At 42.2% G+C, this 25,059-nt stretch overlaps 1 protein-coding gene across 8 annotated transcripts in view; it reads left to right on the top strand.

Annotated features, from left to right (window-relative positions):
- Positions 1–25,059, top strand: part of LOC126334718 (transmembrane protein 94) — a 461,078-nt gene that overhangs the window by 49,361 nt on the left and 386,658 nt on the right. The window lies entirely within an intron of this gene.

Below are 25,059 nucleotides of genomic sequence, written 5' to 3'. Positions count from 1 at the left end.
TTCTATGCAAAAGTAAATTAAATCAAACAATGGAAAATCCAGGATGGAATAATGTCAATGTTATGAAAGGGAAAGATTGGTGCTCATTGTATAGAGGAGATGTTGAATTGCAGACAGACACAACAGAGAGGCTACTGTACGTGCTGAGCTTTTGATCAAAAGGCCTTTTTGTAAATTAGACTAGGCACGCAAATTCACACAAGCACAACTTGTACACACACACATGATGACTGTCCTGGCCACTGAGGCCAGACGGCAAACAAGTGCGCTTAACGAGAGAAGTGATTTGGGCCGTGGAGGTAAAGAGGAGGCTGGGATAGGGAGGGTGAGCGATAGTAGAGTAGGGGTGGGGGAAAGTAAAGTGCTGCTTGTGGGAACATGTAGGTATGTGGTGGGACAATGTTGGGCAGTTAGGTGCAGCTTGATGTTCGAAAAAAAGGGGGGGGGGGGGGAAGAATGGAAAAGAGAGAAGTAGAGGAGGGGAAAAAAGACTAATGAGTACATTGGTGGAATAGAAAGCTGTGTAGTGCTAGAGTGGGAACAGGGATGGAGGTAGTTGTGTGAAGGACAGGAACCAACAAAGTTTGAGACCGCAGGTTTAAAGGAACGTCAGGTGTATTGCAGGAAGAGTTCACACTCACATAACTGAGAAAAGCAGCTGTTGTAGGAAGGATTCAGATAGCATAAACTGTGAAGCAGACATTGAAGTGAAGTATGGCCTACCAACACCGGCTTTTCTGAATTATGCAGGTGAGAACTCTCCCTGCAATATCTCCTACGTCTTCGTAACCCCTTTGGCCTCAGCCTTTGCTAGTCCCTGTCCTTCACCCACCTATCCCCATCCCCACTCGCACTGTAGTACTATCCAGTCTTCTATTCCACATATGCATCCATTAATCTCCTCCTCCCTCTCCCCTTACCTTCCTTCCCACACTCCCCCCCCCCCCCCCCCCCCCCCCTGCCCTGCTCAAACATATCAAGTGCACCCAATAATCAAACCATGTCTCCACCACATCCCTTGATTCTCCTACAAACAGCACTACATGCTTCCCCACCCCCATTGTATTATCCTTCCTCTTCCTTATCCCATCCTACACTGTTCCACACCCCACACCACCCTAGTGCCCCTCCTCTTCCTTACCCCATCCTCCTCCGTACCCCATTCTGCTCCATACCCCATCTTCCTCATTACCACATCCTCTTCCTTGCCCTATCCTCTTCCCTCTTCCTTGCTCTATCCTCTTCCTTGCCCTATCCTCTTCCTTGCCCTATCCTCTTCCTTGCCCTATCCTCCTCCTTGCCTCATCCTCTTCCTTGCCCTATCCTCCTCCTTGCCTCATCCTCTTCCTTGCCCTATCCTCCTCCTTGCCCTATCCTCCTCCTTGCCCTATCCTCCTTGCCCTATCCTCTTCCTTGCACCATCCTCTTCCTTGTCCCATCCTCTTCCATCCTCTTCCTTGCCCCATCCTCTTCCTTGCCCCATCCTCTTCCTTGCCCCTATCCTCTTCCTTGCCCCATCCTCCTCCTTGCCCCATCCTCCTCCTTGCCCTATCCTCCTCCTTGTCCCACCCTCTTCCTTGCCCTATCCTCTTCCTTGCCCCATCCTCTTCCTTGCCCCATCCTCTTCCTTGCCCTATCCTCTTCCTTGCCCTATCCTCCTCCTTGCCCTATCCTCCTCCTTGCCCTATCCTCCTCCTTGCCCTATCCTCCTCCTTGCTCCGTCCTCCTCCTTGCTCCGTCCTCCTCCTTGCCCCGTCCTCTTCCTTGCCCTATCCTCCTCCTTGCTCCATCCTCCTCCTTGCTCCATCCTTCTCCTTGCCCCATCCTCTTCCTTGCCCTATTTGATAAGTAATTTCAGTGATGGTGGAAGAGCATTGAACACCTTGCAGGTCACGTAATGGACTCCTTCTTGTACAATAGTAAGGTTTTTTTATTCATAATGGAAGTCCATCTTCCTCCTGGTATTGTGGGTATGGTATGAATCATGATGAGTATGAGTATCTTGAATAGAACGTGAAAGAGAGAGTGAAGGATACGGGTGAGAGGACATGACTATAAACAAAACTCTGTGTAAGCAAACCACTACAAAAACTGTTGGTTCATTATTTTCACTCATCAAGTATATATACCATTCAAATATTGTAGTATCTGTAGTATGAATGTTGTACAAAGTTTAAATCTGTTAACAACCATGTATGTGTCTTGAAATGTTAGTTGGCAGACACCTGTACTGTTTAAAATGACAGAAGAGATTTAGGTGTCTGGTTGAAACTGTGAGCCAGACAATGAGACACTTCCAGGCAACTTATTTAGATGTGCACTATATGTGAAACGTAGAGTCCTTGAGTGTTCGCTAGAGTATGTAAATCTGTTATGACCCTAAATGAGAAGGCAAAACCTGTGAAAAATATATTTCTGTCTCTTATTGTGATTGTGTAAAACACAGTTCAGCTAAAACGGATTTTTATTATCAACAACAAAAACCACTGAATAGTAAAGAAATTGAGATGTAAGTGTAAGAATTCCTAGATCTTTTAGTAGTTACCTATTGTGCACAGTATTCATACTGCTTGCTTCAACTGAATAAAATCCTTGGCTGCCACTGTGAGGATGTGATCATTGAATATGGTGGCCAATGATTTGAAAGTGTCACCATTTCTGTCAGAGCTGTTTTATGGGGGTTCAATTTCGTTTGGAGTACTTCTTTTTGTTTGTTTCTTGTTTAACAGTGTTCCAAATAGCATTTGTCATGTCTCTGAAGTGTTTTATTTTTCTGAGCATAGTAATTAAGTTTTGGATTTTTCATTACAGACTATACATTATTGCTAGACATGAAGTTTTAATTCTTGACTACACTTTGTTCTCAGAATGACATAGTGTTCTCTCTCTCTCTCTCTCTCTCTCTCTCTCTCTCTCTCTCTTTCTCTTGAGCAAGGCACTTTAATTCCAGGAGCTATATTTATTTTAAGGAAAAGCAAGGCTCCAGGTGCTGTAGGGAAATGTTTAAGAAAGAGTTCCACTGCCTGTATTATAAGTCTGTTCTCAGCTTTCTTCCCTTTATATTTCATTGAAGACTGTCATAGAATCATTGTCTATTATTCTGTACTGGTGAGTATATTTTATTATTGACATTTGACCATCATGTTCAACCAAATCACAGCAGGTTGTTGTGTTTAAAGTGCCTCCTGCCTAACTCCATTTGCATAAATAGCCGATTTCCCTTTCTTCTTATTAGTTCCACACTAGTACTACACTAGCTTGTATCTATCAAGATGAATCTGCAGTTTCATTGATTGCCATGTGATGTTCTGACATGCACAACAAGTCTACTGAAATTTTCATTTTCTTGTATGGATATGAGAAGCCAATCCGTTATTTTAATGAGGCTTCTGGTGTTCAGATGGAAGACACTAAATTCATTTCCTTCAGTGGCCTTGGGTGGGTCCACATTTGAACTATTCTGTTTTGCTATTAGCTGTTTCATCTATAACTATATTTTGACAGCAGCTCTGCTGTTCACATTAATTTACTCTTAAAAAGGCTAGGGAACATTCTGGAAATCACTGAGGTAAGATGGATATTGCTTTGTTCAGACTGGATGCAAGTAGCTTCTAACACAGGCGTGCAGCTGCAAATGTTGCTGAGGATGATGGCGACCAAACGAGACATCGCTGAGGTTTATCCTGTCATGAATGTTCACAGCAGAGGATAAAAACATGAAACTGCAGTTCTAATCTATTATGTAACTGCTGATGGCGTGTACATGTATGAAAGTGCATTGACATCTCAGCGTATCTTCTAGGTGCTTCACTTTATTTGTGAGGCAAATATATAAGTATGTTCTGGGGAAAGATCATTTTCGTATTCGGCGCCGATAAAGACTCTATAGCCGCTGTATTTGGCTTCATGAACGAGTGAGCTTTGTTATTTCCGAAATCACATTGAGTTACTAAATACTGCAGACGTGCCAGGGCGATGTGAACGGATACACTTTGTGCAATTAATTGTATTTTAGTGACCCTATTTGAGATGTTTGTATGGCTCTTCTGAAAAATTGCCAAACTCGCTATATGTTAGGTGTCTGCTAGAGTTGTGAAACTACCGTAGGCTACCATAAGTAAGTGTAGACTACAGTAGTTTTCCTAGTAGATTTGGTTAGTTGAGATAATTACCTGGATGTTAGGTGTGTTGCGTACCTATCGGGCATTACCTCATAACGGTTGCGTTCTTTATGTTTGTCTGTCTCACTATATGCCCTAAAAACCAGAAGTGGTGAACCATCTAGAAAATGAGTGAGTGTATGTAAAGGGCGAGGAAAGCTATAGAAATTTTTTTTTTCTACACAGTTATCCTCCCGTCTGTTTTTAAAAATTGTGAGTATTTGTAGCAAAATTGAAATTCTCAGTGTTTAATTCAGGTTTTATTAAAAAATTGTTTATTTATAACATGGAACACAGGGATGTTGTAAAAGTAAAGAAAACAATAGATTTATCTTATAGCACTAGAAAATGCAGTTTCCGGGGGAGGGGGGGGGGGGTGAGAGAGAGAGAAAAGTGTGTGTGTGTGAGAGAGAGAGAGAGAGAGAGAGAGAGAGAGAGAGAGAGAGAGACAGAGATACAGAGAGAGAGAGAGAGAGAGAGAGAGAGAGAGAGAGAGGCAAAACAAAAATGTAATAACCATTGCTTCAATACTTCATTAAACTTGTATAAAAAAAATTTCCTGTTATTCATAAACAACTTTCACATTTATCCATAATAACAGGAACTCTTGCCATTGATCATGATGAAGAATGTTCTGTTGAGATATTCTGTTGAGTGCAAAATAATGATAATAATTATATATATATTTTCTGCATGTAATATTTTTACATCAAAATTAAATTATTTGGTTACATAAAAGTTACAGTTTGTACAGAAACCAGGTGGCAGTTACAAGAGTCGAGGGGCATGAAAGGGAAGCAGTGGTTGGGAAGGGAGTGAGACAGGGTTGTAGCCTATCCCCAATGTTATTCAATCTGTATATTGAGCAAGCAGTAAAGGAAACAAAAGAAAAATACGAAGTAGGTATTGAATCCATGAATAAGAAATAAAAACTTTGAGGTTCACCGATGACATTGTATTTCTGTCAGAGACAGCAAAGGACTTGGAAGAGCAGCTGAACAGATTGGACAGTGTCTTGATAGGAGGAATAAGATGAACATTAACAAAAGAAGAAAAAAAAAAAAAACGATAATGGACTGTAGTCGAATTAAATTGGATGATGCTGAGGGAATTAGATTAGAAAATGAGTCACTTAAAGTAGTAAAGGAGTTTTGCTATTTGGGGAGCAAAATAACTGATGATGGTTGAAGTAGAGAGGATATAAAATGTAGACTGGCAATGGCAAGGAAAGCGTTTCTGAAGAAGAGAAATTTGTATGGAAGTGAAACGTGGACAATAAATGGTTTAGACAAGAAGAGAATGGAAGGTTTCGAAATGTGGTGCTACAGAAGAATGCTGAAGATAGATGGGTAGATCACATAACTAATGAGGAAGTATTGAATAGGATTGGGGAGAAGAGAAATTTGTGGCACAACTTGACTAGAGGAAGGGATCGCTTGGTAGGACATATTCTGAGGCATCAAGGGATCATCAATTTAGTATTGGAGGCCAGCATGGAGGGTAAAAATCGTAGAGGGAGACCAAGAGATGAATACACTAAACAGATTCAGAAGGATGTAGGTTGCAGTAGGTACTGGGAGATGAAGAAACTTGCACAGGATAGAGTAGCAGGGAGAGCTGGATCAAACCAGTCTCTGGACTGAAGACCACAACAACAATAAAAGCACAGAAGTTACATGATCAGCTGATTTTTATTATTTGTAAAATGCAATTTACATTTTTTAAGTATGTAAAATTCTAGTGTGTGCAATTTATCAAGATTGGGTCTAGGACCTCTGTAAAGGTGTGTGACCTAATGTTCTGCTTGTAAATGTCATTGGTGTTACGATTTACAATAACATTAGCCATTGCTAATCACACACAGAAATTACAGTACTATTTAGGACCATAGATGGAGCCAACAAGCCAGCAGGAGGTGTTTTCTGGAAGCTAGGTTACAGGTAGCTATACTATTCATCAGGCTCCTTGTTCGCCTCATTACATAATTTGTCAGAATACTAGTTTGAGAGATGAAATAATGACGGCAGTAGAGGATCAAGTAGGTAAAAAGAATAGGGCTACTAGAAATCATTGGGTAACATAGGAAATATTGAATGTAATTGATGAAAGGAGAAAATATAAAAATGCAGTAAATGAAGCAGGCAAAAAGGAATATAAACGTCTTAAAAATGAGATCGACAGGAAGCACAAAATGGCTAAGCAGTGATGGCTAGAGGACAAATGTAAGTAGTAGAGGTATGTATCACTATGGGTAAGATATATACTGCCTAAAGGAAAATTAAAGAGACCTTTGGAGAAAAGAGAACCACTTGGAGGAGGAGGAGGATATTAGTGTTTAACGTCCCGTCGACAACGAGGTCATTAGAGACGAAGCGCAAGCTTGGGTGAGGGAAGGATGGGGAAGGAAATCGGGCGTCCCCTTTCAAAGGAACCATCCCGGCATTTGCCTGAAGCGATTTAGGGAAATCACGGAAAACCTAAATCAGGATGGCCGGAGACGGGATTGAAACGTCGTCCTCCCGAATGCGAGTCCAGTGCGCTAACCACTGCGCCACCTCGATCGGTGAGAACCACTTGTATGAATATCAAGAGCTCGGATGGAAAACTAGTTCTAAGCAAGGATGGGAAAGCAGAAAGGTGGAAGGAGTACATAGAGGGTCTATACAAAGGTGATGTACTTGAGGACGATATTATGGAAATGGAAGAGGATGTAGATGAAGATGAAATGGGAGATATGATACTGCATGAAGAATTTGACAGAGCACTGAAAGACATAAGTCGAAACAAGACCGTAGGAGTTGACAACATTCCATTAAAACTACTGATAGCCTTGGGAGAGCCAGCAATGACAAAACTGTAACATCTGGTGAGCAAGATGTATGAGACAGGTGAAATAACACTCAGACTTCAAGAAGAATATAATAATTCCAATCCTCAGACTTCAAGAAGAATAGATCAATATCAATCCCAATGAAATCAGATGTTGAGAGGTGTGAATATTATCGAACTATCAGCTTAATAAGTCACAGCTGCAAAATACTAACATGAATTGTGACTGCTACGGTCGCAGGTTCGAATCCTGCCTCGGGCATGGATGTGTGTGATGTCCTTAGGTTAGTTAGGTTTAAGTAGTTCTAAGTTCTAGGGGACTGATAACCACAGCAGTTGAGTCCCATAGTGCTCAGAGCCATTTGAACCATTTTTTTGAACTAACATGAATTCTGTACAGACGAATGGAAAAACTGGTAGAAGCCAACCTTGGGGAAGATCAGTTAGGATTTCATAGAAATGTTGGAACACATGAAGCAATACTGACCCTACGTCTTATCTTAGAAGAAAGATTAAGGAAAGGCAAACCTACATTTCTAGCATTTGTAGACTCAGAGAAAACTTTCGACAATGTTAACTGGAATACTCTCTTTAAAATTCTGAAGGTAGTAGGGGCTCAAATACAGGGAGCAAAAGGCTATTTACAATTTGTACGGAAACCTGATGGAAGTCATAAGAATCGAGGGGCATGAAAGGGAAGCAGTGGTTGAGAAGGGAGTGAGACAGGATTTTAGCCTATCTCTGATGTTATTTAACCTGTATATTGAGCAAGCAGTAAAGGAAACAAAAGAAAAATTTGGAGCAGGAATTAAAATGTATGGAGAAGAAATAAAAACTTTGAGGTTTGCCGACGACATTGTAATTAGACAGCAAAGGACCTGGAAGGGCAGTTGAGTGGACAGTGTCTTGAAAGGAGGATATAAGATGAACATCAACAAAAGCAAAACTAGTCAGATGAAGTTGGGTGATGCTGAGAGGATTAAAGTAGGAAATGAGACACTTAATGCAGTAGATGAGTTTTGCTATTTTGGGATAAAAATGACTAATGGTGGTCAAAATAGAGAGGGTATAAAATGTAGACTGGCAATCGCAAGGAAAGCATTCCTGAAGAAGAAAAATTTGCTAACATCAAGTATAGGTTGAAGTGTCAGGAAGTTGTTTCTAAAAGTATTTGTATAGAATGTAGCCATGTATGAGAGTGAAACATGGATGATAAATAGTTGAGACGTGTATTGAATACAAGCTTTTGAAATATGTTGTTGCAGAAGAATGCTGAAGATTAAATGGGTAGATCACATAACGAATGATGAAGTACTGAATCAAATTGGGGAGATGAGAAATTTGTGGCACAACTTGACTAGAAGAAGGAATCGGTTGGTGAGACACGTTCTGAGGCATCAAGGGATCGTCAATGTAGTACTGGAGGACAGCGTGGAGGGTAAAAATTATAGAGAGAGACCAAGAGATGAATACACTAAGCAGATTCAGAAGGATGTAAGTTGCAGTAGGTACTTGGAGTTGAAGAAGCTTGCACAGGATAGAGGTAGCATGGAGAGCAGCATCAAACCAGTCTCTTGACTGAAGACCACAATGACAACTAGTTAGATGCTGAGAAGATTTCAGTATGGTTACACACACACACACACACACACACATACTACACGTAATAATGAGAGGAACATGTTCTCAGAGGCCTTAATGCTGTAATGCAAACTAGTGATAAATCTTGAGTTAGCTACAGCCAAATAGTCATGAGAGAAGTTCGTTTTTTGTATACCAATTATTGTAAACTAACAATAAGTAAGCAGAAAAAATAGTATCTATTATTAAATGCAAAGTTTCATCGAAATCAGCATATCAGTGAAAGAGTGTCTTAGTGAGACACATTATTCATTTTTTTTTAATTTCTTTTTATTTATTCCAAGTAACCATTTGGACGCTGTGATAAATCAACAATGTTTTTGCTCTTTTGCTTTCAGCAGCAGTTTCTTTTGTGTCCACACTTCTTACTTCTTTGAAGATGTTGTTCCTTTTTATCTTGTCGACTTTTTCCAGTTCTTGGTTTTCTTATGTCCTGAAAATCTCTTTTCTGTTGCTTCTTTAAAATGTGTTCTGTTTCTGTTGTGTCCAAGTTGACTCCTACATTTTTGATATCTCTTACTACTTCTCTCAATCATATGATTTTAGAATTTTAATTGTTTAATAAGTCAAAGGATTTGTTTAGTTATTTATTCTGGCATTGTTCACCCTACATGTGTGTCCACAGAACTTCTATCTTCTTTTTCTCATTGCATCTGTTATCTTTTAAACTTTCAGACATAGCTCTGTATTGTATCTTAATCTGTATCCTGATTCACTTCTGCTTTTGGGCCCTAGCATTTTTCTCATGATTCGTCTTTCAGTTTCTTTTCTAATTTTTGTGCTCTCTCTTCATAGTCAGTTTAAAGAGCTTCTGCTGAATAGAGTATTTCTAGTCTTACCACTGTTTTTTAGTGCTTCAGTTTTGTATTCCAGTATAAAGATATTTTTATATATATTATTTCTTGTTATTTGAAGTCCCACTCCATTTTATTTATTCTACTTTCTGTTGCTGTCTTTTTCATCATGTTATTTGAGATCTGTTCTCTTAAATACATAAAACAGTCTACTTTAGGTATTGTGTTGTTATTTATTTTAAGCTTTTTAGGGGCAATATTGATATGTGCTATGAACTGTGTGTTTTCAAATGATATTTGTAGTCCTCCTTTTGCTGCTTGACATTGTAGTTTCTTAAATTGTTCTTGTGCACTTTCAAGTGAGTCTGTTATATTGCAAATACTTGTTTGGCTTTCTTCCTACTCGTACTCCTTTAGTATTTATGGTCTTCCTCCAGTCTATAACCTCTTTTTGTCTTACTCCTGATTTTATTTCAAAATTTTCTGACAGTTCTCCCATAAATGTTACATTTGATGTTGTTTTGTTATGTAGTCCAGGCTGAAAATGTCAAGTAATATTTTTCTGTAAATAGTATACAACTTTGTAAAATCTACAAATGTTACCACATATTTCACGACTCCGATTTTCCTAATTTTTAGGATGTGCTTTAAGTTTATGACTTGTTCTACACATGATCTGCTCTTCCTGAACCCTGCATCATACTTACCTAGCTGTGGATCAGTTATTCTTTCAGCTCTGCTTAAAAATTCCTGTGACCGGATCTTGTAGGTCATTGGCAAGAGAGAGATTTGTATATAATTTGTTAGGATCTGTTTTATCTCCCTTTTTATGTAAGAGGTGTATTATTGCAGGTGTCCATTCGGCTGGTAGGTATGTTTGTTTCCCAGTTTTCTTGAATGATGTTTGTTAGGCGCCATATTGCCACTAGATCTCCCACCCCCTTCCCCCAGGGGGCTAACATCATTTTTCTGATTATGTGCTTGGCGACCACAGAGTGCCAACCCTTGCAGTGCTACTTACTTTTCAATGCTACATGTCCATCCTTCTACTATTCCTTTTATCCTTCCCTTTCCATTGGATAGTTTTCTTGATGCCGAACCTGCTTAGATTTGGTCTCTGGTTTTGGACACTTGGGTTTTCTGATCTGGGGACTGGAGGGGGCCACCAGTCCCTTGTCACCATAAGCTGTGGGCTTGCTTCAACAATGAATGTGTGGCACAACAGTGGAATGTTTTGTGTCACAGGAAATGGGGATCTTGGCTTGGATCTCAAAAAGAACTCTCTGAATCTCAAGATGTTATGTGTGCCAATGAGATGCATGGCTGTTGAGGTGAAGCAGTCATTAGCGAGCAACCTCTGGGGAACCTTGCTGCACCTTAGTTGCATACAGGTTACAAAGGCAAGCTAGGCTCTGTCTGGATGCGCATTCCATCCGTAGCCGCTCATGGAACACCATGAAGTGACTCACTTGCATGTGCTGGTGGTTGCAAGGTCCCAGCCATCTCTTCAAGTGGAAAAGATTATTACAATGCAGAGAGATACAACCACACAGTATTTCCTTGCCTGGCTATACTATTGGAAGAGGAACAAGCTAGACGTTTGGGAGCGAAACGCTTCACCCAGTACTGATAGGAATACTTTTACTGCAATGAAACCATTATTTTTTGTCAAAAACATCGAAGATAGATTTGGCAACATTGAGCCTCTGGAGAAAAATATGCAACAGTTCGTCATTAATTAAAACTTCCTCTGATGCCCAGTCTACAGCTTTTCAGTCTTTTGATCATCTGGGTGAGATACCTGTTACCATTGCGCCACACAAAATCTTGAACGTAGTGCAAGGATTCGTCTTCCACAGAGATCTTACACTCCAAACAGATGAGAAGCTCCAGACGACTAAAAGGAGTATCGCAGCTTTTGGTCTTTATGTGATGGTCCCCTGTTGGGTTTGACCAGTTTTCAAAATTTTCCTGAAGAGAAAGCCAATTGGGGAAGGGCGCCTTACATGATGCATTGTGTCCATCGTGCATTGAGATCTTTAGCCCACTTTCTTATCGTGGCATTGTAGTCCCGCTCATCCTCATCTCTTGAGCGAGGACACCTTCCTGGGTGCGTTTTCCTCCATCCACTATGCAGTGTCATTTTCTGCACCGACGAGGACCATGAAATTTTTGCACCTCATACACAGCACACTAGCCAATACCTTGTAGTGGTGCCACCATGTACCATGTTGGTTGTATCCCCCTGACAACACAGGGATCGCTCTGCTGATGCTTGTGCCGTTAACTCCCCACATATGCCGTGGAGTAAATGCCCATCTCCCTGGGGCATCGGGACTCCTGGCAATGGCCATCCTGCCAGGTGGCCCTTGCTGAGACTGGGTGGTGCCCATGGGGAGGGCCTCTGGTCGGAGTGGGCGTCATCAGGGCGGATGACACACCATGAAGCATGGTACGTCATCTGTTGCCGGTGGTCTGCTGTCCGCATTCCCTAAGTGGGCAAAGTCTAACTTCAATGCTAAGAAATATGACCCCAAATCATTCCCCTCCCTGGCCACACCACAGGAGGAATGCTAGGCCAAGGATGGCAGTGAAGCTTATTCGCTCTGGTACCTTGTATGTATGAGAGTTGATGGGGAACCTTTCATGTCCAAGAAGCCTCAGTTTTTTGTGGAACATTTAGAGGACAAGTTTGGGAAGGTGGAGGGCTTGTCCAAAATGTGCTCTGGGTCAGTCTCGATAAAAACAGCATCCTGTGCCCAGTCATGGCCATTGCTCACTTGTGACAAGTTGGGGGATGTTTCTGTTACCAACACGTCCCATAAGAGCTTAAATATGGTTCATTGTATTATATTACACAGGGCCCCTCTTTTGCAGTCTGACGATGAGCTGCGCGAGTTGTTCATTTCGTACGGCGTGTCCATTGGGGTGCAAAGGATAATCAGGTTAAAAAACTTTCTGGCAGATTAAAACTGTGTGCAGGACCGAGACTCGAACTTGGGACCTTTGCCTTTCGCCGGCAAGTGCTCTACCATCTGAGCTACCCAAGTACGACTCACGACTCGTCCTCACAGCTTCAATTCTGCCACTACCTCGCCTCCTACTTTCCAAACTTCACAGAAGCTCTTCTATGAAGAGAAATCCAAAAAGAAGGTCCCCAAGACCAAAGGAATTGCTGTGGCACCCACACCACCGCTACCTACAAGCTCTGCGTCTGTGTATAAGCTGAAGATTCTGGCGTCCACTGAGGACCTAGATCTCACTGGACCCTCAGACACAATGAATAATATAGACTGCTCAGGTAAAAATCAGTGGCAGCAGGTGATCCTGCGGTGTAAACTGCTTCATTGAATGTTTCGTGCCTTCCCAGTCTCACGATGATGTTATCTTCAAGTAGAATTGCGACGTTTTTTTCCAGCGCCTGACTGAGCTATGGCAACTGTTAAGCCTTACACCTGCTTTCTGCATTGCCCTCCAGGAAACCTGGTTCTCGGCAATGCGGACCCCTGCCCACCGCAGCTATAAGAGATACTACAGGAACCGTAGCGACTATAATCGAGTGTCAGGTGGAGTTTTCGTTTAGGTCCTGAACTCAGTCTGTAGTGAAAATGTGCCCCTTCAAGTGGCTGTGAGAATAAGGACGATGTCTACAATGTATATCTTCCTCCAGATGGTGCAGTATCCCGAATGTATTAACTGCACTGATTGATCAGCTCCCTAAATCTTTTCTACTTTTGGGAGATTTTAACACCCATAACCCCTTGTGGGGTGGCACCTTTCTTACTGGTTGAGGCAAAGATGTCAAAACTCTGCTGTCTCAGTTCGACCTCTGTCTCTTAAATACTGGGGCCGCCACAAATTTTGGTGTGGATCATGGTAGTTGCTTGGCCACTGATTTATCAATTTGCAGCCCAGGACTTTCACCATCTATCCACTGGAGAGCACATGACGACCTGTGTGGTAGTGACCACTTCCCCATTTTCCTGTCACTGCCCTGGTGTCAGGCCCATGGATGTCTGTCCAGATGGGCTTTAAACAAGGTGAACCGGGAAACTCTAACCTCTGTGGTCACCATTGAATCTCTCCCTCACAATAACATTGATGTGATGGTTGAGCAGGGGACTACAACAATCGTTTCTGTGGCAGAAAACGCGATCCCTCGCTCTTTAGGGTGCCCCCGGTGAAAGGCACTCCCTTGGTGGTTGCCGGAAATCCCTGAAGCAATTAAGGAGTGTTAATGAGTTCTACAGCAGCATAAGCAGCACCCTTACCTGGAGCACCTCATAACCTTTAAACGGGTCTGTGCCTGAGTTCGCCAACATATCAAATGACGCAAGCAGGAGTGTTGAGAGAGATATGTCTCAACCGTCGGGTGCCATATGTCCCCTTCCCAAGTCTGGGCAAGGATCAAACATTTTTTTGGGTGCCAGAGCACAACAGGTGTTCCTGGTGTTAACATAAATGGAGTGTTACCTACTAATGCAAATGCGATTGCCGAGCACTTTGCTGAGCACTGTGCTCTAGCGTCTGCATCAGAGAATTATCCCCCTAGCCTTTCGCACTCTCAAACATCAGCTGGAAGGGAAAGTCCTTACGTTCACTACACACCACAGTGAATACTACAATGCCCCGTTTACAGAGTGGGAGCTCCTCAGTGCCCTTGCACATTGCCCCGACACTGCTCCTGGGCCAGATCAGTTTCACAGTCAGATGATTAAACATCTCTCATCTGATTACAAGCGACATCTCATTGTCATCTTCAAATGGATCTGGTGTGACGGCGTCTTTCCATCGAAGTGGCGGGAGAGCACCATCATTCTGGTGCTCAAACCTGGTAAAAACTCATTTGATGTCGATAGCTATTGGCCCATCAGCCTCACCAACATTCTTTGTAAGCTGCTGGAATGTATGTTGTGTCAGCAGTTGGGTTGGGTCCTGGAGACACGTGGCCTACTGGCTTCTGCCAGGGTCACTCTACCACTGATAATCTTACTGATAATCTTGTGTCCTTCGAGGCTGCCATCCGAACAGCCATTTCCAGATGCCAACACCTGGTTGCCATCTTTTTGATTTACGAAAAGTGTATGACACCACCTGGCAACATCATATCCTTGCCACATTATATTAGTGGGGTCTCCGAGGCCTGCATCTGATTTTTATCCAAAATTTCATGATGCTTCATACTTTCTGTGTCCAGGTTGGTGCTTCCCAAAGTTCCTCCCCCTCCCCCCCCTCCCCCCCCCCCCCCCCCCCGCCCCATATCCATGAGAATGGGGTCCCATAGGGCTCTGTATTGAGTGTGTCTATTGTTAATGGCCATTGATGGTCTTGCAGCAGCTGTAGGGCTGTCCGTCCCACCCTCTGTATGAAGATGACTTCTGCATATTGTACTGCTCCACCAGTACTGGTGTTGCTGAGTGGCAGCTACAGGAAGCCATCCACAAAGCGCAGTCATGAGCTCTAGCCCAAGGTTCCCAGTTTACGGCCACAAAGTCGTGTGTTGTGCACTTCTGTCAGTGTCGTACCATTCATCCAGAACCAGAATTTTACCTTAATGATGATCCACTCAGTGTAGTGGAGTCATATCGATTCTTATGACTGGTTTTTGACGCCCGATTGACTTGGCTTCCTCACCAACTAAAGCAGAAGTGCTGACAGTACCTCAATGCCCTCCACTGCCTGAGCAACACCAACTGGGTTGCAGATCGCTCTATGCTGCTGCAGCTATACAGAGCTCTTGTTAAATCCTTCCTTTACTATTGGAGTGTGGTTTTTGGTTCGGCAGCGTCCTCAGCATTGCGTTTACTTGACCCAGTGTATCACTGTGGTGGTCGCCTAGCGACTGGAGCTTTTAGGATGAGTCACGTGAGCAGCGTCCTTGTGGAGGCCGGTGTCCCTCCACTGAAAATTAGGTGTGCACAACTGCTGGCCAGTTACGCTGCACACATTCATAGTTCTCCAGCGTGTCTGAATCACCGTCTCCGTTATCCACCCACAGTTTTCATCTCCTCTATCAGCGGCCCAGGTCAGATCTTCCAATTGCAGTTCATGTCCGATCCATTCTTTCCAAACTGGAGTCCTTGCCTTTACCACCTATACTTGAGGTCCATTCACGTACACCTCTATGGTGTCCACCTAGGCTGCGGCTTCACCTGGACCTTTCACATGGCCCTAAGGACTCAGTTAACCCTGCGGCTCTCCACTGCCACTTCCCCTCTATTCTTGACATATATCAAGGCCACAAAGTGGTTATCATTGATGTGTCTATGGCCGATGTTCACGTTGGCTTCACATATGTCCATGGAGGACATATTGAACATCATTCCTTGCCTGATGGCTGCAGTGTTTTCATGGCTGAGCTGATGGCTGTATCTCGTGCTCTTGAGCACATCCGTTCAGGCCGTGGGGAGGCATTTCTTCTGTGTACTGACTCCTTGAGCAGCGTACACACTATCAACCAGTGCTACCCTAGTCATCCTTTGGTAGCGACCATCCAGGAGTCCATCTATGCCCTGGAACGGTCCAGTCATTCAGTGGGGTTTGTCTGGACCCTAGGTCATGTCAGAATCCCAGGCAATGAACTTTCTGACAGGCTGGCCAAACAGGCTATGCAGAAACTGCTTATGGAGATCGACTTCTCTGCAACTGACTTCCGTTCAGTACTATGCCGCAAGGTTTTTTGGCTTTGGGAGACGGAATGGCATAACCTCAGCATGCACAACAAACTGTGTGCCATTAAGGAGACTACGAATGTATGGCAGTCCTCCATGCGAGCCTCTTGCAGGGATTCTGCGGTTCTCTGCCAGCTCTGCATTGGCCACACTTGTGTGACACATGGCTACCTCCTGTGCTGTGATGACCCACCTCGGTGTTGGTGTGGCACGCAGCTGACAGTGGCCCATATCTTGGTGAGCTGTCCTTTGACTGCCCTGCGATGGACTCTTCAGTTACCGGATTCAGCTAATTTAGTTTTACATTTTATTCGTGACAATGGATTTTATCATTCTATATGTTTTAGTGTATGTCCTTTGTCCCTTTGTGTTCTGCACTCTAATACTTTTAAGGTGGATGTTTTAATGTGTCACAGAGTGGCTGGCTTTCCCTTTTTGTTCTCATTGTCAGCCAGCCATGGTCATCTGCTCTCTTGTTTTTACCCCTTCTACCTGTTTTTGCTTCTCTCTTTGGTTTTCTTTCCTGTTTTATCCATAGTAGAGTTGGTTGTCCTTCTGTTGTTCTTCTGGTTCTTCCTTTCTCCTGTTATTGTGCTGCATGTCTCCTTTCTTTTCTTCTTTCCCGAGTGTAATTATTTTACTGGGAACAAGGGACTGATGACCTTGCAGTTTAGTCCCTTCCCCCTCCTCTTTTAAACCAACCAACCAGTGACAGGGTTTCCCCTCTCGGTATCCCTCTCTCGGCAGCCTCCAGACTGGAGGCCCAATGCCAAACAATGGCTGCAGGAGACATGGCCTATCAGCTCTTCATCTGTTCTGTACTCACTATCTATAGCCCCTCGAATGAACCTACCCACCCACATTTATGGAGGAAAAGAAGAAGAAGAAGAATCAGGACATGGCTCCTCTGATCCCCCCATGCAGTTGGATTCTGAGCTAATGTTTGTGTGTGTGGTTATATCCCCACTAGTTAGAGGCAGTGATCCTGAGGTGTGATTGGTGGTCCTTGTCCCTCCATGCCTGACTTGGCCATGTGTAATCGTTCAGTGGAATTTTAATGGGTATTTCTGTCATCTGCCAGAACTACAGCACCTTATTTCCTCCTCTTCTACTATCGTTCGCGTTGCTCTCTAAGAAACAGATTTCACTGACGACTATTTTCCAATGCTCCAAGGCTATCATGCATTCTGTTGGAATGGTTCTGGTTCTGAAAGGGCATTTGGAGGGGTTAAAACATTGGTTCGCACAGATGTCATCAGCGATTGGGCTCCCCCTCGTACTTCATTGGAGGCAATAGTGGTGCATGCACAAACAACCTCAGCAAACAACATTTGCAGTATTTATATTCCTCCCGGGAGGCGACTTCCTTATGTTGAATTGACAACTTTAATCCAATAACTCCCCACTCCCTTTTCTCCTGCTTAGGACTTCAACATGTAGTCCCTTGTGGGAGAGCACCAGTTTGTCTGTTAGGGGCCTCCTGATTGATCAGCTACTCAGAGACCATGATATGTGCCTCCTCAGTGGTGGTTCTCCAATACACTGTAGTGCCGTCCATGGTAACCTTCCCGTTTTAGCTATTGATCTGACGATCTCTTTCCCCTAGTCTTGTGGTTTTGCTACATTGCTCACTACATGATGACATTTGTGACATTGACACTTTCTGGTGATCCTGTCATTTCCTTGCTGCCTCCAGACAATCTACCATGTTGAGTACTTCACAGGGCCAACCGACATTTGGAAGCCTCTATTGCTATTTTCTCTGCCTCCTGTCAGATTATATTGATTAGTTTTTGCAAGGTATCTCAGATGTGTTCATCCACACTGGGGACTGTTATTCCCCTTTGTACAGTCTTCTCCCCCCCCCCCCCCCCCCCCCCCAAATTGGCAGGTCCCATAGTGTATCAAAGCAATGCAATAGCTATTCAGGATTCCTGCCGAGCCTTGCAATGATTCAAATGACATCCTTCGCAGACCGACTTGATCACAAAATGAAATTTTCACTCTGCAGCGGAGTGTGTGTTAATAGGAAACTTTCTGGTAAGTTAAAATGGTGTGCTGAACGGCGACTCGGTCTGGCACACCATTTAAATTTGTAACAAAGTGTCATTTCAGTGCACACTCTGCTTCACAGTGAAAATTTCGTTCTGGAAACATCCCCCAGGCTGTGGCTAAGCCATGTCTTTGCAGTGTCCTTTCTTTCAGTAGTGCTAGTCTCGAAAGTTTTGCAGGAGAGCTTCTGTGAACTTGGGAAGGTGGGAGACAAAGTACTGGAAGAAGTAAAGCTGTGAGGATGGGCCATGAGACGTGCATGGGTAGCTCGGTTCGTAGAGCACTTGCCCGTGAAATGCAAAGATCCTGAGTTGGAGTCTCGGTCTGGCACACCATTTTAGTATGCCAGGATGTTTCAGATTATCACTTTTAAGGGGCTTTGTTCTAAGGCTCACTATCTATTAAAACACAGTAGGAATGAATTCTCGGAAAGCTATGTCTCCTTCTTGAAGACGTATGCCTCTTATCTCAGGCGTGAACCAAGCCTCGTGATCTAATGGGCCACCAGCGATCAACAGCTGTTCTTAGTCTTGACTGAAAGGGGTCCTTTGTACTGATTCATTGGTTATTACAGAACACCTTGTGATCCACTTTGTAACTGCATCAGTGTTCTCTTCCTATCCGGCTGCAGAACCCAATCTCTCCCAACAGTTACTGGCAGATTAGCCTGACCAACATACTCTGTAAGCTGCCTGAAAGGATGGTTGCTTTCAGATTATAGTGGTTTCTCAAATCTCGAGTCCTCTTGTCCAATTATTGGTGTGGTTTCCGGGAGGTATGATCCACAATCGACCATCTGGTGTGGCTGGAAGCAGCAATCTGACGAGCTTTTTCTAAATGTTATCATCTTGTTGCAGTCTTTTTTGACCGGCATAAGCCAGTGTAATTTTGTTTTACTTACTCTCCATGACTGGGGCTTTTGAGGCCACCTTCCATTTTTTATTCAGCAGTTTTTATCCCACTGGTGGCTGGGTTAGAGTTGAAACTTCACTCAGCTCCACACAAATCCAATAGAACGGTGTACCACAGGCCTCTGTGCTGAAAGTCACTGTCTTCCTCATAGCTATCAATGACTAGTGACGTCTGTTGGGTTGCTGGTCACCTCTGATTTTTGTGTATGGTGCAGCTCCCACACTGTAGCCTCTGCTGAAAACCACCCCCCAGGGGCCACCAGTCGTCCTCTGGATGGTACTCTGCATGCTCCCTTTCCAACAGTTTCAAATTTCTCCTACAGAAATGCAGGTAATGCATTTCTGCCATTGTACCACACTCCATCTTCCCCCGAACTCTACTCAGATACCCAGCATCTGGATGTTGTAGCACAGTCCTGTTTGTTCGGCCTCCTTTTTGATAAAAGTCTGACTTGGCTGTTCTGTATTCATCACCTGAAGACTGGCTGCTTCCTTACCCATGTATCTAGAGATGCGGATCATGCTATTCTTACCTTTATTTACTGGACCCTACTTTCATCTGTACTGGATTGTGGTTGCCAGGTTTATGGTTTGGCAGCTGCTTCAGCTTTGAAACTGTTAGATCCAGTCTGCCATCATGTAGCCACTGTGCCTTTCGGACTAGTCCTGTAGACAGTCTACGTGCTGAAGCAGGGATCTTCCCTCTTCAGATTTGATGGTACCATCTTATAGTCTCCTTTGCAATTGCCATTCAACAATTCTTTGATAATCCCACTTATCTCGTTCTCTTTGCATATGAGAGATGTCATCCTTGTGGTACATATCCTCAGGTGGGATTACTAGTGGGAATGCACCTTGCTTCTCTGTGCCAAGACCTCCATCTCCCCTCCCTAGACTGTGCTCCCTGTGTTTTCTTGTACAGTCTCCAGTATCTGCTGCCCAGGCGACAGATTAGGACTGAGCCAGGGTGCTATCTTCTTTTACACTGATGGCTCTAGAACTGTAGATCAAACAGGATATGATTTTACATCTTCTGCCAGTATCAATCATCATTTGCTGCTGGAAAAATGTAGTGTGTTTATGGCAGAGCGACAGCCATTAGCAGAGCCCTCTATTTTGTTAAATGGGCTTCTCTTGACAGTGTTTAATATGTACTGTGTCAGTGTGCAGTCTCTAGTCCATTGACCAATAACTATTCTTGTCACAGTTTGCTCTCCTGTATTGGTGACCTTCTTGGTGACCTTCATTGTGCTGTCTGCCCAGTTGTCTTTCCCTGGGTTCCAAGTCATATGGGTATCCCAGGGAACTTCCACTTTTCATAGAAGAAATCCACAATGTTTTGTTGTGTCTGCATCGGTCATACCAAGTTAACCTGTAGTTTTATTTTGTGTAATGAGCCATCCCCACATTGTTGTTATAGAGATTTACATACAATTGCTTGTATCTTAATGGAATGCTAAATATGGGCTTTCTGACACATTGCCTATAATATAGGCAGACTGTTCACAGGTGACTGAACTGGTTCTCCGTTTTCTATGAGAAGGTAGCTTTTATTCTCAGGTATAAGGTTTTAATCTATCTCTGCAGAAGGGTTAGGGGGGTTGGATGGGACATCTCGTGCTGTATGCCAGGTCTGGGGGTTCCCTGACTCTCATCTCCTTGATCAGGCTACTCTTTCATCTTTTTTTACTCTGTTTTAAGCGCTATAAGATTTGGCTTGCCTCCTTTATGCTGCATCCAATTTTCTATTCTAAGTGTTGCCTGGAGTTCCCAAGTAATATTCTTGCTCATAACTGCAGGCGTTGAGGTATGGCAAGTGGCATGTACATGCTTCTTGGGATGCCGTGCTGGTGTCTCAGGTATGTGAGGCCAGCTGAAATGGTAGAATGCCACCATGTCTTATCTACTGTGTATAGTCGAGTCGTCCCAGTGGCATGTTGATGGCATTGCCCGGAGTCAAAGTCTGGGTGGATGCTGAAGAGCACATGCAATTGGATGGCATGGTATTGAGTGTCTGAGCTCGGCGGACCATACTTGGTGACGGCAGACAGTGCCCATGAACAAACAATTTTAAAAATGAACTTCAGTCACAAACTGGCCTTGTTCTTTCCTAAATAGAAACTGATTTTTGTATGTGAAAGTTATTTCTTATAAAACATCCCTGGGATCTATTTTGAAAGTTAATTAAGTAGATCCTTAATCAGCTGGATTAATAGTGATAACAAATAAGTGCAAAAGAGACAAATTCAACACATTTGAAATTCCACTTTACGATACGAAGATCAGACTCACAGGGTGAAGTTATAACTCATTATCTTTTGGAAAGACTATAAAAATAGCTCTATTGGTAATAATAAAAATACCTTATATGCACGTGAATAAAGTGGTTGAGTAAAACACAACTGCATTGCAAGACACATAAATAAGTGTATTGTGACGAAGCAAGCTGGGATATTTTTAATTCTCCTCTTGTTTTGCCATCTGCCTCCTTAAAATTCATTTTTGTCTAAATACTATTAACATACTTGAGTATAACCTGCATTTTCATAAAATAGAAAGGCTGGCCCTTAGTCTTAAAGAATATAACACCAGATCTAATTTTGTGCTTAGTGTTATGTGTGTAATTGATTTTATAATTTCTTTTGACTATTCCTAGTTGGTATCTTTTGTTATAGGGTGAAAAGAGTGATTGTTTCGTAACTTCAATTCTATTATTGACATATGTTGTTGTTGTTGTCTTCAGTCCTGAGACTGGTTTGATGCAGCTCTCCATGCTACTCTATCCTGTGCAAGCTGCTTCATCTCCCATGTTGATATATAAACAAATATAAATTATATACTAATTATAAACATTTGGAAGATGAAATGCTAGTAATCTTAAAGTATCTATTTGACTCTATTTGAAAACATGTTAGCAGAGCCAGCTCATAATTAATTCCAAAGTAATTACCACTTGTCAGAAGTATTGTTTGCATAACAATATTTGTTAATTTCATTATTTAAACAAATATTTTAGCTTAGTGCTTGTAATAGAAGAAACTGTTAAAAAGACAGAACTTTTTTATGTATTCAGTTAATTTAATGATGTAAGTTTTAATTGAAATTTCTGTAAATTAAACTTCGAACAATGTGCGTAGTTTCAGCCCCTATTATTGTGAAGATATATAAGGGTCCAATTTTTGGTCACGGTACAGTCAGTCCACGGCTCAGTTTCAGACGAGTAACCTGTGTTTGTTACAACAACAACAACAACAACAATGTTTCAAATTAAGTGTGTAATAAATGATAAACAAGTAGGCCATATGTAAAACCAGTGACAGTGTCTGCTCCATACGTACCTGATTATTCTTCAAGAACTGTGAACTTTGCGGTTAGGTTTTACTGCTCATAGATGTTCAACAGGAAACTATTGTAGCATTATGTGGAGGTTCGCCTGCAATCTAGTAATGAGGCTTATGGAAAGATTAAACAATAGTGCACTGGCCCTATAACTGTGTGTTATTGGGGGGTTGTGTAAACAGTGAAAGTAAAAGACTGTGTAACGCAACTGTGCATATGTTGGCTACATTATTTACCGTGGTCAGTGTCCAAATTACAAAACCCATTATTCAGCCAGTGTAGCAATGCAGTACGTTGACACCGAGGACAACAAATGAAGAAATAAAGCAGGTGGAACCTTTACAGTCTGAAGTAATTTTTCTGAATCTTAGATTTGGATGAAATTAAAAAAAGTGTGACACTAGTTTCCCAGCTTTCAGAATGTTATGAATTGAACAAAGTTTTTTATTTTTCATGCTTGTGGTAACTGTGTAAATATTAACTTTACAGACAGGCAACTTCACTCATTCTTTCCTAGAACATACAGTTACAATTTTACATGAGGTAACTAGCCTGAGATTTCTAAGATTCTGTCATCGCTATGGTCTTGACTAATATAAATTTTGCATTTTTTTAAATATCTAAATAACTTGTAATACTGTCCTTGTTTTCCCACCCCATTTGACACACACTTCATTCTTTTTACTTATCTATGGTGGACAGCTGTGGACAGAAAAGAATGACTTCTTACTATAAAGCTAGTTCTAGCCTTTTTTAATAGTAGAAAGTTTGAAGTATATATGCTATTTTTCACCATTAATTGTAAGCAAGGGTTAATTTGTTGCACCAATTGCTGCACAACAAATATCTGTAAATAAATTTAACACATTGGATACACACTGCATTGCTCAAGTCATATGTAAGAATTAATTTCAGAATCCCTTAAAAGAAATAAAAGTTGTGCATTTTGGATGAAAACATTCAGTATATTCCAGGATATTACATTATCAGTGAGTATAGATTAAATGTCAAATTTTACTCTCCTAGACTTCTGCACAGTTATGGACATTGATTCACTGAGTCACACACACACACACACACACACACACACACACACACAGTGTATTATGTGATTGCTGTCTTGAAAGAGAACTTTCATGGACGTGGATCAAGCCAAGTTATACATTAATATGTGAAAGCAGCTGCTGAAGTCTGTTTCTCTGAAATATGCTAACCACAAATTATGACTAGTGCTAATCTACTTTCATTATAATAATGGAAGTTATTTCGCAATTACTCAACATATGTGTGAAAATGATAGATGTAGCACTATAAATAGAATTTTGAGAAACAAAATTTTGGATAAAATTCTACAAAATAATAGCTATTCCAACAAGGACATACAACAAAAAATTATAGATGAGTAAATAAACTGTACATACAAAGAGTACTGGAAACCAAGAGTGTATGTTTAAGAGCAGGTTGTGGTACCTAGAAAATAAATCAGGAGTAATAACATATTGATCAAGTTACATGTAATGTAGTTAGTGAGTGAGCGATTTCAAGGAAGATGTGGGAAATCATATTGAAAAGCTCCACAATAAATCTTGAGAGGATTATACAGTAATTCTTTGTAGGCACACACAAAAATGTTTTCAAAGGCTCTAAAAGATGGCCGTGTATGGATGGTTACTTTTACTTTTGGAAAGAGCAAGACATGCAGTAGCAGCCCAAAATAACCAGTTTCTTCTTTTTCCTGGTCTTATCCTGTATCCTCATGGGGTCAGCATGTTACTTATTGGATTTGTCAATGTTGTCAAAATAAGTGCCTGAATCAAAGATTCCAAGACTTACCAAGCGGGAAAGCGCCGGTAGATAGGCACAATAAATAAAACACACACACAGAATTTCGAGCTTTCGCAACCTGCGGCTGCTTCGTCAGGAATGTATGTATGGATGGATATGCGCGTGTGTGTGTGTGTGTGTGTGTGTGTGTGTGTGTGTGTGTGTGTGTGTGCGAGTATATACCTATCCTTTTTTCCCCTTAAGGTAAGTCTTTCCGCTCCCGGGATTGGAATGACTCCTTACCCTCTCCCTTAAAACCCACATCCTTTCATCTTTCCTTTTCCTTCCCTCTTTCCTGACGAAGCAGCCGCAGGTTGCGAAAGCTTGAAATTCTGTGTGTGTGTTTTATTTATTGTGCCTGTCTACCGGCGCTTTCCCGCTTGGTAAGTCTTGGAATCTTTGTTTTTAATATATTTTTCCCGTGTGGAAGTTTATTTCTATTTTATTTATAACTGCCTGAATCAGCGTATTAAAGTCAGAATTAATCGTAGTATGTGTAAATAGTTTTTGTGTGCAATCCGGAGTGTTTAATTTTTTTTGCAATATCTTAAGATTCACTGAGTTTTCAAGAGTCAGTGCTGTGTTGTGACTAAAAAAAGTTGGACCATTGATATGATAGATGTCTAGCAGTGTTCTACCCCCCCCCCCTCCCCCCTCCAGATATTGGTTCTTCTTTGTGTTTGTCACATTGTAAACAAAGAGCATTGCTGAGCATATGACCTTTAACAGTAAGATTTAAACAATCAAAAGTCCAGGATGGAATAACGACAGTATTATGAAAAGGATTGACTGCTGCTCACCACATAGGGAGGAGCCGTTGAGTCGCACACACACACAG

This window comes from Schistocerca gregaria, chromosome 2 (assembly GCF_023897955.1).
Source record: "Schistocerca gregaria isolate iqSchGreg1 chromosome 2, iqSchGreg1.2, whole genome shotgun sequence".
Lineage (NCBI taxonomy): Eukaryota > Metazoa > Arthropoda > Insecta > Orthoptera > Acrididae > Schistocerca > Schistocerca gregaria.
Note: the sequence above shows the minus strand (reverse complement) of the source record. Positions and strands in the feature narration are given on the sequence as shown.